Genomic DNA, 18789 nt, shown 5'->3' on the forward strand with positions numbered 1-18789 from the left:
ATGGGTAGAAGCGTTCCCAACTTACTTGGCGGACACGATTACGGTAGTTAAAATATTAGGTCAAGATATTATCCCTAGAATTGGTTTACTAGGATCTATTTCTTTAAATAATGGATGACATTTTAGCTAATCAGGTAGAACAAATAGAATGCCAGGGTTAGGGACCAGAACAGGTAGACATAGAAGTTGAAGATTTACTAGCAGAACACAAGACTGTTTGTTAACCAAACCCGTATGTCCAACAGGTGAATTACAGGAGAAGATGATTCACTCAATCCAACCAGGAGACTGGCTGTGGATCCAGTCCCCGAGGAGAAAAGACTGGAAGCAGACCCGTTGGGAAGGCCCACACCAGGTTCTGTTAAACCACCTTTGCCATTAGAACAGCTGAGAGAGTCACTTGGGTCCACATTACCCACTGCAAAAGGGTATTTACACATACAAGCACTGCTGCTCACACACAGAGAGAGTTAGGAGAAGAACCGAGTACCAACAGGGTCCGGAGGTCACCTCCTTAACGAAGAATCCCTATCCCGACCGCTTATCACTGTGTGTGCCCCTAGAGGTTTGAGTATGGGGTGGTACGTAGCAGACCGACTAAGGGCAGGAGAGGGTTGGCGGTTTTTGGGAAGAGTAGGGACTCTGAGGTGCAACATAGTCTTGATAACCGTTCTGATACATCCAGATCCACCACTTGCCGGTATTAATTATGACGCCGTTGTCATTGATAAGTAAAAAATAAAATATATAATACACTGATGAGTGACTTACAGAATAAGGAGTCAAAGAAGATCAAGAAGGTAAACATTAAACAATTCCCTTGGAAAGCAAATAACTTTACAGGCCAGATTGAAGTACTCGGCCACCCACGTCGGTTCACTATAACTCCTGATGAGTACCAGTGATATAGATACAAGAATGGCACCGAGAACTTAGATGATTTTAATGGCTGAAAGGTAATCGTTAATACGACTGACTTAGGTTTGGAAGTACAGGAGAAAATTCTTAACCTCACAGCACCTATAACTGATGTAGGGTGGGCTCGTACCAGCAAAGGACGCATACGACAGAAACTTCCAAAAACGGTGGTTAGGAACTTGTACCCCGGGGTTATTGGTCCAACCAGTTCGAGTTAGTCATCAGAGGCCAGTTACAGGAGGCTAAAGTAGGCACAGGAGGAGTTTTGACCAGGATGGGAGTAGCTTTGTCTAGATGGATGCTATTGGCATCCCCAGGGGAGTTCCAGATGAATACAAAGCTAGGAATTACATTAGGTGAAGGCTTTACCACTACGTTCTTTTGGTGGTTGACAATAAATAAAAATGGGGATTGAATTACATCTATTATAATTAAACAGAGATTCATGAATGAAACCAGGAATGCAGTAAAGGGGAATTCTGACCAATTATCCTCCACCTCCCTCATGACCTGGTAAAACAGACCGACTCTCCATATATTATTGGCAGAGAAGTGAGGTGGAGGGAAAATGACTGGGGTTCAATTGCTGTACGTTTATTTTTTAATAACACAGCTCCAGACGGATCAGTGAACAAGGCCCTGGCTGGTTTGACCACATTAGCTCATGAGTTAGCAGAGAACTCTTGGGTGGAAGTACTGTATTGTGGGCTGCTTTCACCTGTATGTGTGTGTTGGTGTGGTGTGGATGCCGTTTGGTCCCATGTGCGAGAGGTTTAATCACTAGAACTCTAGTGAGATCGATGGCGCAACAGATGGTGAGATATGGACCGATTCCGAGCTCCGACCAGTGGGTTGAAGAATACAGGCCTCCAGGCCTAGGAGATGGCTCCGTTTCTTTTAACCACGAGGTGCCAATGTTAGATGAGACTATCTTCAAAGTTTAGACAGACTGTTCCTTTAACCTCAGAGCTACCCCCCTACTTTTTTCAATTTACACCTGAAGACATACGCAAATCTAACTGCCTGTAGCTCTGGCCCAGAAGCAAGGATATGCATATTCTTGGTACCATTTGACAGAAAACACTGAAGTTAGTGTAAATGTGAATTGAACGTAGGAGAATATAAAACAATAGATCTGGTTTAGATAAAACAATGAAAAAACCATACGTTTTTTATTTTTATTGTTGTATCATCATCTTTAAAGTGAACAAGATAAAACAAACATTCAGATAGGATGATGGGGACGATTTCAGTGAAAAACGTAAGAGGGCAACAGTACTCGTGCAAAGTTTCAGAATGATAACTTCCAAAATGAGTGTGGTACATGACATTTATCATGAAGTCACCCAGGTGACCCACACAAGTAGCCAAAATGTACTTGAGTATATGTACTCAAGTGGCGAAATTGGTGAAGTTATACATTTTGAATGGAATAACTATATACAAAATACCAAAATGGTATTTTAACACACCCACCCAAAAGATTTAGAAAAAACACAAAAAAATATATATACATTTACAAAATAACACTTTCAATATTTGGAAGACCCTCAGTCCTCTACACAATATTGTGCTGCTGATGCCAGGTGCCATAGCAGTCTCTTTCTGCTGTAATGCAGAGGGTCACCAAGCATGTGGCGCAGGTGATGGGGGACTTCATTTTGCAAAGAACACAGCGACGCCTCCATGCTGTGCCCTTTTGGCCCTGAGGCACATCCATGCCTGCAGAAATACATTTGGGCAGATGAACACCACTTGTGGCAGGAGCAGAAGGGACAGAGGTAGAGGGGCCAGAACATGGTGCAGTGGCGTTGTAACCAGCAAGCTCCTTGATGAGCAGCTCCCTGAAGGCTAGGTGTGAGATGGGGGGGCTTTCCACAGCTCTTAGCCATTTCCTTGTGTAGGATGAATGCATTCACCACAGCAATGTTGATGAAATGATAGGTCTTGTACCATTTCATTGTCTTATGGAGAACATTGTAATAGCCTATCAGCTTATCTGACAGGTCCACACCTCCCATGCTCTTGTTGTAGTCCTTATTGCGGTTGGAATGGGGACATTTTTCGCGGTCCATGCCCCAGTAGCGCTGAGACAACAGGTGTCCGGCTGGATGGACCAGCTTCAGTGGGGGATGGACACCTTGGCACTGGGGGCTCCCATTCGGAGTCGATGTCACTGTGAAAGAAAATGTTCAGTTAGAATAGTTTCACATATGAGCCCTGTATCAACAGGTATAATAAACAGGTATAATAAACAGAGATATATATATATATATATATATATATATATATAGATAGATAGTACAGGGAACATAAGGTTATTATATATATTATTATAGACCTGCTAGATCTACCGTCTCATTTATATGACAGACCAGCTAGAGCTACTGCCTCCAATTCATTTTGGTCATTGTTGTGGGCCTGCCCTCCCCTCAACAGCCTCAAATAGGCTATTTCATGTGGGGGTGGGGTGAGGTGGAGCGGCAGACACACGCATCTCGCCCATGCTCCCTCTAATCCACAATATGTAAATATACACACACAAACATAGGCTATGGGTCATACACATACAGTGCCTTGCGAAAGTATTCGGCCCCCTTGAACTTTGCGACCTTTTGCCACATTTCAGGCTTCAAACATAAAGATATAAAACTGTATTTTTTTGTGAAGAATCAACAACAACTGGGACACAATCATGAAGTGGAACGACATTTATTGGATATTTCAAACTTTTTTAACAAATCAAAAACTGAAAAATTGGGCGTGCAAAATTATTCAGCCCCTTTACTTTCAGTGCAGCAAACTCTCTCCAGAAGTTCAGTGAGGATCTCTGAATGATCCAATGTTGACCTAAATGACTAATGATGATAAATACAATCTGCCTGTGTGTAATCAAGTCTCCGTATAAATGCACCTGCACTGTGATAGTCTCAGAGGTCCGTTAAAAGCGCAGAGAGCATCATGAAGAACAAGGAACACACCAGGCAGGTCCGAGATACTGTTGTGAAGAAGTTTAAAGCCGGATTTGGATACAAAAAGATTTCCCAAGCTTTAAACATCCCAAGGAGCACTGTGCAAGCGATAATATTGAAATGGAAGGAGTATCAGACCACTGCAAATCTACCAAGACCTGGCCGTCCCTCTAAACTTTCAGCTCATACAAGGAGAAGACTGATCAGAGATGCAGCCAAGAGGCCCATGATCACTCTGGATGAACTGCAGAGATCTACAGCTGAGGTGGGAGACTCTGTCCATAGGACAACAATCAGTTGTATATTGCACAAACCTGGCCTTTATGGAAGAGTGGCAAGAAGAAAGCCATTTCTTAAAGATATCCATAAAAAGTGTTGTTTAAAGTGTGCCACAAGCCACCTGGGAGACACACCAAACATGTGGAAGAAGGTGCTCTGGTCAGATGAAACCAAAATTGAACTTTTTGGCAACAATACAAAATGTTATGTTTGGCGTAAAAGCAACACAGCTCATCACCCTGAACACACCATCCCCACTGTCAAACATGGTGGTGGCAGCATCATGGTTTGGGCCTGCTTTTCTTCAGCAGGGACAGGGAAGACGGTTAAAATTGATGGGAAGATGGATGGAGCCAAATACACAACCATTCTGGAAGAAAACCTGATGGAGTCTGCAAAAGACCTGAGACTGGGACGGAGATTTGTCTTCCAACAAGACAATGATCCAAAACATAAAGCAAAATCTACAATGGAATGGTTCAAAAATAAACATATCCAGGTGTTAGAATGGCCAAGTCAAAGTCCAGACCTGAATCCAATCGAGAATCTGTGGAAAGAACTGAAAACTGCTGTTCACAAATGCTCTCCATCCAACCTCACTGAGCTCGAGATGTTTTGCAAGGAGGAATGGGAAAAAATGTCAGTCTCTCGATGTGCAAAACTGATAGAGACATACCCCAAGCGACTTACAGCTGTAATCGCAGCAAAAGGTGGCGCTACAAAGCATTAACTTAAGGGGGCTGAATAATTTTGCACGCCCAATTTTTCAGTTTTTGTTTTGTTAAAAAAGTTTGAAATATCCAATAAATGTCGTTCCACTTCATGATTGTGTCCCACTTGTTGTTGATTCTTCACAAAAAAATACAGTTTTATATCTTTATGTTTGAAGCCTGAAATGTGGCAAAAGGTCGCAAAGTTCAAGGGGGCCGAATACTTTCGCAAGGCACTGTACATACCCCCACCCACAATGTATAGCCAACGTGTACTTTACACATTTCATAAAATATTCATATATTGCTACTACATTTTTTTTTTAAATCACAAATAATATTTGATATTACTAATTTCAAACAACGGCATTAGCATGAGAAGAACTTACCAGTCCAAATTGACGTCCTCTCCGTTCAAAACATATTCCTCCATTTGGGAATTAAAGCTATGCTCGCTAAATGAATCATCCTCCAACAATCTCTGTCTGACTTTCCCGATCAATTTCTTCTAAAATTGTGTGTACATCTGTATATCTAGACTTAGATTTAGCTTTCCCTGACTTAGTCGCCATACTGATTGATATAAAAACAGCTGAAGATGAGCTTTACCAAAATAGTGCTGTGCGTAACATGCGTGGCTCCTTCCGGTATGAATCTTCAATGGAGAATGACCCTCTTTACGCCGGAGTTTACAACATGGGTTGGTCTTCCAACACATAACCATTGCATATTGCCGTTTATCTCAGCTCATTGGCTATCTATCCAGCTAGATTTCAAGACGATCAGTGGTCATTGGGTTAAAATACAGTCAATCAACGAAACAGCGATCATATCATTGGTGCACAATGTCGTCATTACTTGTCTTCAAATTGGTTTCTTTCAGTCAATACGTCCCGCGAAATGTGTTACAAACAACCCGTTGATTGCAAAGAAACCAAACATGACTAGATAAAGTCACGTTTAGTGTGTGTATTTACATCGAATGTCTCGTAGAAAATTTAATGAGACGGAATTCACGACAAGTGGTTCACAACATTTTTCGTGTTAGGCTATAAAAATTGATTTTATCAAACAAAAGACCATTCATTGTGTAACAATGATCATTGGGATTGCAAACAGAGGAAGATCGTCAAAGGTAAACAATTTATTTTATTGCGATTTGTGATTTTGTTACGCCTGTGCTGGTTGAAATAGTTTTTATTTTTTTATGGGGCTCTGTCCTCAGATAATTGCATCATATTATTTCGCAGTAAATCCTTTTTTAAATCTGACAACGCAGTTGGATTAGCAAGATCCTAGGCTTTCGAACCATGAGAGACACTTGTATTTTCATGAATGTTTAATAGGACTATTTATGTAGCGAACACCGTATGTTGTTGAATTTAATCCCGCTAACGGGTTCTGTGCGCAGTGAGGTTAATGAAGACTGTAATAAAAAAAACTAAAAAGAAGAGTTATAATTGGATATAGGCCTAGAGCAGTCGATGAGGAGTATCTGATGTAAATACATGTCTTGGTTTTGTGTAATATTTTTTATTCCATATGACGGTGGATGTATCAGTGAGTATTATTTAGTCATTAAGGGTGGATTGATACGGGAATTATATGCTTAATGGTATTGATTAAAACATTCCACCCTGAAACCATATAATTGTATGACATTTATTAGAATCATAAAACTATAATATGATGATGTTCTAATTCTGACTAAAACTACACACAAGGACGTTTTGTTCCTTTTTAGTATGTAAGCAGAGTGCAAGTGTGAAACAAATGATAAGAGGAGCTATCGACAGACAAGTTGTACTACTGTGTTCTTTACAGGACATTCTGTCTCCACACAACATCTCCACAAAACATCGACTCTCTGAGCAAAGCGTAGTTTAAGATTTGAACTTGTTTGTGTGTGTTATAAAGACCGTTCTAAAATAAAAAAATGCAAACATTCTCGTGAATAAACTGTACTAACCTTTTGCATAAGCTGAGTCTTTGCCTATTGAGCAGTGAATGGGATATCAACCAGATTCCTTTTTCTATGGCTTCCCTAATGTGTCTAGTGTTACAATACATAGTTTCAGGCTTTTATTTTGAAAAATGAGCCTGAACGACAACATTGCGTCAGTGGTCAGCTGGAGGCTCTGAGTGATTTGTGCGTAATAGACAGATGGGACCATTGTTTCTCTCTTTCCTACTAAGAAGCCACCTGTCCCGGTTGATATATTATCGAATAGATATTTGAAAAACACCTTGAGGATTGATTATAAAAAACGTTTGCCATGTTTCTGTCGATATTATGGATCTAATTTGGAATATTGTTCGGCGTTGTCGTGACCGACAACCTGGTTTCCGGTGGATTTCTCAACTAAACGTGAAGTACAAACGGAGGGAGGTATTTCGGCTATAAATATCATCTTTATGGGACAAAATGAACATTTGCTGTCTAACTGGGAGTCTCGTGAGTGAAAACATCCAAAGCTCAAAGGTAAACTATTTAATTTAATTGCTTTTCTGATTTGTGACCAAGCTGCCTGCTGCTAGCTAGGCATAATGCTATGCTAGGCTATCGATAAACTTACACAAATGCTTGTCTTGCTTTGGCTGTAAAGCATAATTTCAAAATCTGAGATGACAGGGTGATTAACAGAAGGCTAAGCTGTGTTTCAATATATTTCACTTGTGGTTTCATGAATATTTTCTAGTAATATTTTTTGTCCGTTGCGTTATGCTAATTAGTGTCCGGGAGAGGGAGTTAAGAGGTTAAGCCTCAATCTCAAACATTGGAGCAACCACTTGCTTCCTCAACGCCACTGTTTTTTACACCGTTTTATAACTTTAAAGAATTCCTCAAAGAAAAAAACTATTGCTGCTACTAATAATAGTTCATAGGATCATTATTGTTATTGCTGAAGGAATCCTATTTAATCAATATTTCTGGGTCGTAGTGATGTGTCGTTCAGGGTAACAAAATATGTTATATTAAAGTACATTAACTTTGTTTTGCTGACTCAGAGACAAAAACAACTCTCAAAGGATGAAGTGAAAGACTGAAAAAAATTCTAAAATCTTGGACAGTGTAATGCACGAAGTCTTTGTAAAAAACCTTCAACAAATTTGGAGTTGTACCTATGATACACCAAATATGTGGTACTCAAAATAAAATAGTTTCATTATACATTATACTGTGTTATATAGTGTTATACTGAATTACATTTTACTAGGGTGCATTCATATGAACCACAATAAAAATGAATTCTTGGCGTTATTCTTGACTATAAATATTATAACAGCATAGGTGACACTCCAATGAACATAAAAACAAACCTTTTAGAGAATTGTAATTGCGGTTTTATTTTTGCTACTTTGAAAACATACATCTTTGACCCATATTCCAAATTCCTGAGACACCCAAAGGGAGTGGGGTTATGGCCAGGGTCACCATTGTGCCGCGCCCCTAAAGCAATTAGGGTTAAGTGCCTTGCTCAAGGGCACAGCGACAGATTTTCACCTAGTCGGCTCCGGTATTCGAACCAGCAACCTTTTGGTTACTGGCCCTATGATCTAACCTCGAGGCTACCTGCCACTTTTTGTTTTTGCAAAACGTTTTCCTACTACAGTGTGCACTAATTAATACAACCCTACATTCTCATTGACCTAACGCAGCCTACATACTGTATCATGTATATTAGCTCTGATTAGTCTGTTTAGATCTGGTATCCATGGTTTACTATATCAACAGCACCGCCCAAATACAACTACCTACTTCAATACTTCTGACATGAGTATACATAGTACTGCAACAATTAATAACTGTAAACGTCATCTATAAACTTGGCAATACAGGTAGTCAGATCAAAGTTGGTTAATGACGCAGCAGTCCAGAACACACACACACAAATGCCATATTGTGGTATGGCACACACGTACACTTCAATAGAATTAGTGTGTTGTACTGTGTATACATACTGCCTTCTTTCAAGAGCTTGCCTGGCGGGACCTCCAACAACTGTTATGGTACCATTGTCCCCCTGAAGATGATGCATTTCAAACAGCGAGTCCCTTGCTGGAAAATAACATACATATGAACATCAGTCATTAGACTGAAGCGGAATCAGATGAATGGTATTAAATACAAACACATCGTTTCCAGGTGTTTGAAGCCATTCCATTTGCTCCGTTCCGGCCATTATTATGAGCCATTCTTCCCCTCAGCAGCCTCCTGTGATTAAGGTCTATGGTTCGTACGTACCAGTGCTTATGGCATCTGAAATGCTGAGATCTTTTAAACAGATTGATTAAAAATGATACACATGCATGCACTGTAAAAAAATATCTACTGTACCAACGAAAAGTTTGGACACCTATTCATTCATGTAAAATATATATAATAATAAATGTAAATGTGGTAGCATGAGACGGAGTCTACAACCCACACAAGTGGCTCAGGTAGTGCAGCTCATCCAGGATGGCACATCAATGCAAGCTGTGGCAAGAAGGTTTGCTGTGTCTGTCAGCGTAGCGTCCTGAGCATGGAGGCGCTACCAGGAGACAGGCCAGTACTTCAGGAGATGTGGAGGAGGCCGTAGGAGGGCAACAACCCAGCAGCAGGACCACTACCTCCGCCTTTGTGCAAGGAGGAGCACTGCCAGAGCCCTGCAAAATGACCTCCAGTAGGCCACAAATGTGCATGTGTCTGCTCAAACGGTCAGAAACAGACTCCATGAGGGTGGTAGAGGGCCCGACATCCACAGGTGGGAGTTGTGCTTACTGCTTACAGCCCAACACGTGCAGGACGTTTTTCATTTGCCAGAGAACACCAAGATTGGCAAATTCGCCACTGGCGCCCTGTGCTCTTCACAGATGAAAGCAGGTTCACACTGAGCACGTGACAGACGTGACAGAGTCTGGAGAAGCCGTGGATAACGTTCTGCTGCCTGCAACAGCCTCCAGCATGACCGGTTTGGCGGTGGGTCAGTCATGGTGTGGGGTGGCATTTCTTTGGGGGGCTGCACAGCCCTCCATGTGCTCGCCAGAGGTAGCCTGACTGCCATTAGGTACCGAGATGAGATCCTCAGACCCCTTGTGAGACCATATGCTGGTGCGGTTGGCCCTGGGTTCCTCCTAGTGCAAGACAATGCTAGATCTCATGTGGCTGGAGTGTGTCAGCAGTTCCTGCAAGAGGAAGGCATTGATGCTATGGACTGGCCCGCCCGTTCCCCAGACCTGAATCCAATTGAGCACATCTGGGACATCATGTCTCGCTCCACAGACTGTCCAGGAGTTGGCGGATGCTTTAGTCCAGGTCTGGGAGGAAATCCCTCAGGAGACCATCCGCCACCTCATCGGGAGCATGCCCAGGCATTGTAGGGAGGTCATACAGGCACGTGGAGGCCACACACACTACTGAGCCTCATTTTGACTTGTTTTAAGGACATTACGTCAAAGTTGGATAAGCCTGTAGTGTGGTTTTCCACTTTAATTTTGAGTGTGACTCCAAATCCAGACCTCCATGGGTTGATCAATTTGATTTCCATTGATAATTTTTGTGTGATTTTGTTGTCGGCACATTCAACTATGTAAAGAAAAAAGTATTTAATAAGAATATTTCATTCATTCAGATCTAGGATGTGTTATTTTAGTGTTCCCTTTATTTTTTTGAGCAGTGTATAAACCAATGCATATATTTAATGTGTCCTATGATTAAAAGGACTCAGTGTTCAATGTCTGGCTAATAGTAGTTTCTCTCTCCCATCACATCAACCTGTGTAAATACATTGTGTATATGGTTAGGAGGGCAGATCATTAGACCAGTAAGTGACGTTAAAAGACCACGTTACCAAAGAGGGGACAGTGACTTAAAGGGATAGTTCAGTTGCTCTGTCTTCAAGGTTAGGTTGGAGGGGGACATGGTGGTGAGTGCTGTGACTGTGGATAATGGAGTGTACACATTACTCTAAGAAGAATGGATTTTATAGATTTGATTTATTTAGATTGTTTTCAGAGTGTGAATGACCAATAAATTGCTTGATTATGTATTTGAAAAGTCCAATAAAAAGCCTACAGTAATGTTACAGAATCAATACACCATAGACAAATAACTGTACTCTTCCAGCCCTGGCTATGTCTAAGAAGATGAAAGTCTTAGTGAAAGATTTATTAAGGTACTGCTACATGGGCCACTTTCAAAGGAAATACTCATACGCCTTCACCACCAGTTATCTACACCTGGACGAGCGCAGACAGGCAGGCAGGCACACCTGATATCAGGAAGTCCAGTTAGTGCATCCAATCAAAGCCCATTGTGTATGTAGTAATATAGTCCAATAATGAATACTTGCGGAGTTGGCATCAGCGGAAACTCCAGCTAGCAGCTCTCTCTCTATGTAAAATATTATAATTGGTTAAAGGGGAGGTGCTGTGAGAACTGTGACATTTACATGCGCTAGTGTTACCGCTAGCAGGTAATTAGTCAAACCTCAGGGCTACGCACCCAATGGCACCCTATTCCCAATATAGTACATTACTTTTGGCCATATCCCTATCGAGTTTTATGGGCCCTGATCAAAAGCAGTGCACTATAGAGGGAATAGAGTACAATATGGGACTTAGACCAGGGTTATGAAATGCCTTGAAGGCTGGAGTTAGACAGTTTGGGAATACAAAGTTACACGCAGTTGTATATTTATTACAAGTCCATTGTAATAAGTAATATAATTAAATAAATATACAGTACCAGTCAAAGGTTTGGACACCTACTCACTCAAGAGATTCTTTATTTTTACTATTTTCTACATTGTAGAATAATAGTGAAGACATCACAATGAAATAACACATAACACTATGAAATAAGACATATGGTAAGCAAAAAAGTGTTAAATCAAAATATATATTTGAGATTCTTCAAAGTAGCCACCCTTTTCCTTGATGACAGCTTTGCACAATCTTGGCATTCTCTCAACCAGCTTCATGAGGTAGTCAGTCACCTGGAATGCATTTCAATTAACAGGTTTGCCTTGATAAAAGTTCAGTTGTGGAATTTCTTTCCTTCTTAATGCGTTTGAGCCAATCAGTTGTGTTGTGACAACGTATGGGTGGTATACAGAAGATGGTATTTTACCAAATACGGCTAAGTCCATATTATGGCAAGAACAGCTCAAATAAGCAAAGAGAAACAACAGTCCATTACTTTAAGACATGAAGGTCAGTCAATGTAGAAAATGTCAAGAACATTGAAAGTTTCTTCAAGTGCAGTTGCAAAAACTATCAAGCTCTATGATGAAACTGTCAGCGTTACCTCTGCTGCAGAGGATAAGTTCATTAGAGTTACCAGTCTCAGAAATTGCACCCCAAATAAATGCTTCACAGAGTTCAAGTAACAGACATCTCAACATGAACTGTTCAGAGGAGACTGCGGGAATCAGGCGTTCATGGTCGAATTGCTGCAAAGAAACAGCATTCTGCAGCGATAACCCATCCCATCTGGTTTGCGCTTAGTGGGACTATAATTTGTTTTTCAACAAGACAATGACCGAACACACTACCAGGCTGTGTAAGGGCTATTTGACCAAAAGGAGAGTGATGGAGTGCTGCATCAGATGACCTGTCCTCCACAATCACACCAACTCAAACCAATTGAGATGGTTTGGGATGAGTTGGACCACGAGTGAAGGAAAAGCAGCTAACAAGTGCCCAGCATCTGGGAACTCCTTCAAGACTGTTGGAAAAGCATTCCAGGTGACACTGGTTGAGAGAATGCCAAGAGTGTGCAAAGCTGTCACCAAGGCAAAGGGTGGCTACTTTGAAGAATCGAAAATATATTTTGATTTGTTTAACACTTTTTTTTGGTTACTACAGGATTCCATATGTTTTATTTCATAGTTTTGATGTCTTCACTATTATTCTACAATGTGAAAAATTGTTAATATCAAAAAAATCTTGAATGAGTAGCTGTGTCCAAACTTTTGACTGGTACTGTATATAAAAAATATATGCCATTTAGCAGACATTTTACATACTAGTGGTCCAGGAATTGAACCCACTATCCTGGCGTTGCAAGCGCCATGCTCAACAAACTGAGCTTCAGAGGACCATTGACAAGTAAATTGACTTGACTGACCCTTTTAAACCATCTTCTACTTTCTCATAGCAGAGGTTTAGGCAACTGAATCTGCATGTCTATCGTGTTCGGTTATCTGCAACAATATTCCAAGGTTCTCTTCTCTTCTTATCTGAGTAATAGAAATGGCTGTGAATAGTTTAACATTAGGCCCAGTGGAAGATAACAATACACAAACATCATAACACGCACAACAACAAGAAGTAATGGATATTTTTTTGGTCTATCACTACACTTTCAGTGACATACTGTAACTTCGGCCTCACGCCTTCTCACGTCACTGGAGGGACGTGGTTATTCACTGACAAGGCACAGTCTGTCATGTGTTAGTGCTTACATGTGCACAACCAATGACAGAACAACCAGGTGTAAATGTATTCAGTTCTGTTACTCATTGTTAATGTCTACACACAGCTGAACTGGCCTGCAGAGCCTTCAACACCTAACAGCTCAACGGCAAAAAGAAGCATTACTGTAAACGTGTTGTCAGTTTAGGTTGCCATGGCAGCGACCCTACGACCCGGAGGTGGGTTTTTCAGTCTGGTCTTTGATGATAACCCTGCATGCCAGAGACGTGTGAATCCTGGTAATGACAGCTGAGCTAACTGCAAGGCTCCAACCCCATCTCCCCATCAGGGAGACAACACTACAGTAGAAACCCCTGCCATCTCCCCGTCAGGCAGACAACCCTACAGTAGAAACCCCTGCCATCTCCCCGTCAGGCAGACAACCCTACAGTAGAAACCCCTGCCATCTCTCAGACAGGCAGACAACCCTACAGTAGAAACCCCTGCCATCTCTCAGACAGGCAGACAACCCTACAGTAGAAACCCCTGCCATCTCTCAGACAGGCAGACAACCCTACAGTAGAAACCCCTGCCATCTCTCAGACAGGCAGACAACCCTACAGTAGAAACCCCTGCCATCTCTCAGACAGGCAGACAACCCTACAGTAGAAACCCCTGCCATCTCCCCGTCAGGCAGACAACCCTACAGTAGAAACCCCTGCCATCTCCCTTATCACAGAGACGACTTAGCTAATGTCTTTATCCGATGACTTCAAACATGAAGCCTGAGGTTGACATGAAAGACTACAGTGTATAGCTGAGAGTTTTGGTGATGCGGCACCAGCCTGCCTTAGCCTGTGTGCATGGAGACACAATCCAGAGCCATGTGTTAGAGTTACATCATCATCCTTAGACTCCACTACAGCCAGTACAACCAACATGAAGACTTGGAGGGTGCGTCTCAAATGGCACCCTATTCCTTATATAGTGCACTGCTTTTGATAGGGCTCTGTTCAAACGTAGTGCACTGAATTGGGAATATGATGCCATTTGGGACAGAAACGCACTCTTTTTCCATTGGTTGGCCACACTGACTGAACCTTTGGTCCACTAGCTTTTATAGGAGTTGGACTTCCAGTAGCAGAACTTCTGCCCTGCAAACCCACTATCTGGTAAACTGAAGAAAGCTGGGTTTGGAATCTCTTAAAATAGACTCCCCAGTGGATGTGAAACAACACATTTTTGAAAGAGCGTAATTTTGTTCACAAGTAGTAAGCAAAAGGACAACAAGACTGTATACATGACTTGTACTGTATATTGCGTTTTTGGGTAAACTACAGCATACCTGAAGTCAATGACATCAATCTGCCAATGTATGCTAACCCAATGGAAAGACGAGCAGGGAGATTGAACATACAGTACCTAAACATTTTCTGAAAACTATCGCTTATACGTCCTGGAAAGTGCAACCTCTACCCACCATGCTCTACTCACTTTCCTCTCCCCCTCCCCCCTCCCTCTCAACAGGGATTGAACCCTTGCCAGGTTCAGAGTGGGCCACTTGTAGGCCTCTCAGTCACTCGCTGTCTGCCTGTCTCTCTCTGCATCATTACAACAAATTAAGTGACAGGCCATGGAGGGAACGGAATGGGAGAGGAGGGATAATACTTCTGAATTATTCATCCCTTTCTGACATCCCTCCAGCTCGTCCACCCCTCCCTTCTCAGTCTTGCTTTCGCTCGCTCTCTCATTGTCCCTCTCCCTCAGTTTCCCTTTCTCCCCACTGTCTCTCATTCTCTTCCCCCCCTCTACACCCCCTTCTTTTTCCCCTCTCACACTGTTCCCGTGCAGCGTTGAAGGTCAATGTTCACAGTGATTGAGCCTTAGTCCTGAGGGAGAGGTTTGCCGACTTGCTGTCCTCCATCACACGGCTGCGGTGTAGGCCTACGTGGTGTTCCACACTACCCCCCATCGTCATCTAATCTGAGCTCCACTAAAGGCCATAGGACCCTCACTCGGACATTACTGAGGAAACAATGTGGGAATTTGACAAGCGGGGCCGAAATGATCGATTGAGCAGTAGAGGGAATAGAGAGTATGCAGCTGTGAGGAAAGGAAACGCATGTGAGAGAAAAAAAAGAGAGAGAAAGTCAGAGAAGAGATGATTGCTGCCAGAGTGAGAGGATGATTCCCAGAGTGAGAGAGAAAAAGAAAAAGATGAAGTATCTGTAAGGTCTCATCACACACCTGCTGACATGGCTTTAATCTCAGGGCCAAGAGGCCACCAGAGCACTTAGCAGCCCTCTAAACAAAACAACACAGTGAGCTTAAGACATCTAATGTGCGTTCCTTTCTCAATTATAAATATTTCATCTCCTCTGCACCCGTCAAATGTGCTGTATGCGCAAACACTACCTTGAACTACTTGTAAACACCACCTATCAATTCTCCACTGGTCGAAATCCTTAAATCGGATGATTTCAAAATAAACCAAAGGAAAAATGGGAACCATGGGAAAATGATATCTTGAAACAGAAAGAATGACTGTAAAAATATTAATACAATTCTGTTAATTTCACAAGGGAGAGAATAATCATTTTAGTGATGAAGCAGGAACAGAAGCTGCTGATTTTGCAGTATTTAAAGGCTGACCCTATATAGTGTGCCACTTCTGACCAGAGCCCTATGGGCCAAAGTACTGCAGCACAATATAAGGTGCCATTTGGGATTTGGCCCAGTCAGGCTGAGGCTGACCTTTAGGCAGTGTTTACCTCCTGCCTGCCCTCATCATAGAGCCTGTTAAGTCAGGAAATCAGGTGGAGAAAGCGAGGGAAGATGGGGAGGGCAGAATGGAGACAGGGGATGGAAAAGGAGGGAGAAAGGGGAAAAAGAGGGAGGAGAAAAAGTGAAAGGTGAATAGCGTAGAGGAGGAGAAGGAAAGAGGGATGAGTGATAAAGGTGAAATGTGGCATTGAGAAAATGTAGAAGGGAGGGAAGTGATAGAGAAACTGAGAAACTGAAAAAGAGGAGAGAAGAAATGGAGGAAGGGTTGGGTTGAGAAAATTAGTTGAGCAATAATACGAAACAGAAAGAAATGGAGTAACACTGCGAATAACAGTTCACAGGGAGGCAGAATATAATGTGTGGCAGTCACCCGTGTCATTAAAACAGACATTACATTTAATTATTGGTCATATTGTACACTGTATAATACACACATGCATATTCACATAAAAACACTTGCATGAAGACAAAAACGCCATGCAATGCGTGCACATGCGTGTAACACACACACACACACAGAGAGAAAAGGCCCCTGCTTAGTGCAGGCAGGCCGACCAGGCCTTATAAATACAGGCCTATATTATGCATTTGTTTTAGTCCAGTCTCCATGGTGAGGTTTCCCCACATGTTTATAGAAGCTGCAGTTATAAATTAAAATGGTCGTAACACTTAAGCAGCCAGGCCTTCCACCACGCTGCTGGCCGGGTACAGCCAGAGAGGGAGCGAGCGACAGGGTCCTTGGACCTGGGACTTCCCAGGAACAAGAGCTTCCTTGGATCTGTGGAGTGTGTGTGTGTGTGTGTGTGTGTCACTATATTAGGGTAGATTAGTCTAGCTAGCACTATGTCAATGAGTGCAGTGATGGTTGATGTGGGGGCAACAGGGAGACAAAAGCAAGTGGAGAGCGCGTGTGCGCAGTATAGGTGACCGGTCACCATCAGGACTAGAAAACTGTTTACCTTCTATAAGAGCAACTAAATGAGTTAGATGTAGGATCTTACATTTGACCAGTTTCATCACAGGTCTAAAATAATCCTGTAGCAGGAGGATTTGATTATTTAAAAAGTGATCATTTCTAATAGGAAATTATTTTTGATAGGCTGCAGTAGACTATAGTTTAGGTGTGTGATGTAGTGAGACAAAGAGAACTGTGGGTTTTCCAATCAGCTCTCACAGTCTCACATCAGAATTAGACGTTCATCCAGGTTTCTCAAATGTCACATTTCAAAGTTGTTGGAAACATAAAATGTCAAAGTGTTTAAGGTTAAGTTTAGGTATATTAACTTAACCCTAACATAAAAAAGGTATTAACATTAACTCCACAAACTCCAAATGGTTAGGGTGAGGGTTAAGGTTTGGGATAGGCTTAAAACCAAAATCTCAAAAACAACTTTCTATTACTGGATTTGAACTTAGAACCTTTGAAAATCAGAGGCAGATGCTTACCAAAACCTACTTTTTTTTCCACCTTTATTTAACCAGGTAGGCTAGTTGAGAACAAGTTCATTTACAACTGCAACCTGGCCAAGGTAAAGCAAAGCAGTGCGACACAAACAACAGAGTCACACATGGAATAAACAAACATAGTCAATAATACAATAGAAAAAAATCTATGTACAGTGTGTGAAAAGTTGAAGGTAAGAGCACTCACTGTTGCAATCTCCCGACATGGATGGATGTTTAATACAGACTTATATCACAGGTGACCTGACTGGAGTTTTCAGTGAATTTATGTTAATTACAAGTGAAGGTGTTACAAGGGAGTATGCGAGCACACTCGTTCGGTTAGGCGCAGGCCGAACTGAAACATGCTGACGCCTTTAGGCATTTAGGTTAGCAGTGTGGTTAAGATTAGGTTTAAAAACAGATTTTATGCTAGTTACCATAACAGAGCTGCCTGCAGGGCATTCTCACTGCTCTTCGTGAAACACTGGTGGTGCTGGGGTCAACTGACTGACTGACTGGTCATAGTGGTGTGGGTCATGAGTTACATTCATAACCTCAAAACTGGAGCAAACCGTTTAGAGTGGTTTCAGTGTTTCCAAAATGAACAGGTCAGAACCATTGAAAGCACTTTGCAAGCGCAAACACTTTTTCAGCAGGTCAGTATTTTTAGTAACAGACGCTTGCACACAGACCATTTTTATTTGGGGGGGGGGGGGGGGGGCACAATGTGAAATAGATGGAATTAAAGGGGCCCATAATGTGTTGCGAAATAGTGCTGGTGTAATAGTATGAGGTGTTGGAGAGAGATGTGTTGATGGTTACAGCATGCCAGCTCTCTCTCACAGTACCACCAGTTACGGAAGATGACAGTATCCACAAACCAGAGAACACACTCTAGCTCTTTGTCTATAAACAGGATTTAACACTCACAGGCACAGCGCTGCCTTAACCTTTTAACTGGGTGACGCGTCAGAAGACCCTCTGTCCCAAATGGCACCCTATTCCCTATATAGTGCAGTACTTTTGACCAGGGCCCATAGTTGTGCAGTATGTAGGGAATAGGGTGCCATTTGGGACAAAACCGCCCTCAACAGGACACTGCGTTTCCCGGTAGGACTGCCATTGTGCGTAGAGCTTTTCTGGCAGTCTTCTCGACGCCACCGTCCTAACGGTCCCCCCTCCACTCATCTGTCCCATCCCCAGGACCTGCCAGGTTTGACTGTCCACTGTAACGCTTACTTAACTCCTGTAGGTCTAAGACCTTAGTAGATATTGCAATC

At 42.2% G+C, this 18789-nt stretch overlaps 1 protein-coding gene across 2 annotated transcripts in view; it reads right to left on the reverse strand.

The window, feature by feature from the left end:
• The window catches only part of LOC139392229 (potassium voltage-gated channel subfamily KQT member 4-like), a 108229-nt gene that overhangs the window by 73636 nt on the left and 15804 nt on the right, over nt 1-18789 (reverse strand). The gene's annotated exons all lie outside the window — the stretch shown is intronic.

This window comes from Oncorhynchus clarkii, chromosome 32 (genome assembly GCF_045791955.1).
Source record: "Oncorhynchus clarkii lewisi isolate Uvic-CL-2024 chromosome 32, UVic_Ocla_1.0, whole genome shotgun sequence".
Classification (NCBI taxonomy): domain Eukaryota; kingdom Metazoa; phylum Chordata; class Actinopteri; order Salmoniformes; family Salmonidae; genus Oncorhynchus; species Oncorhynchus clarkii.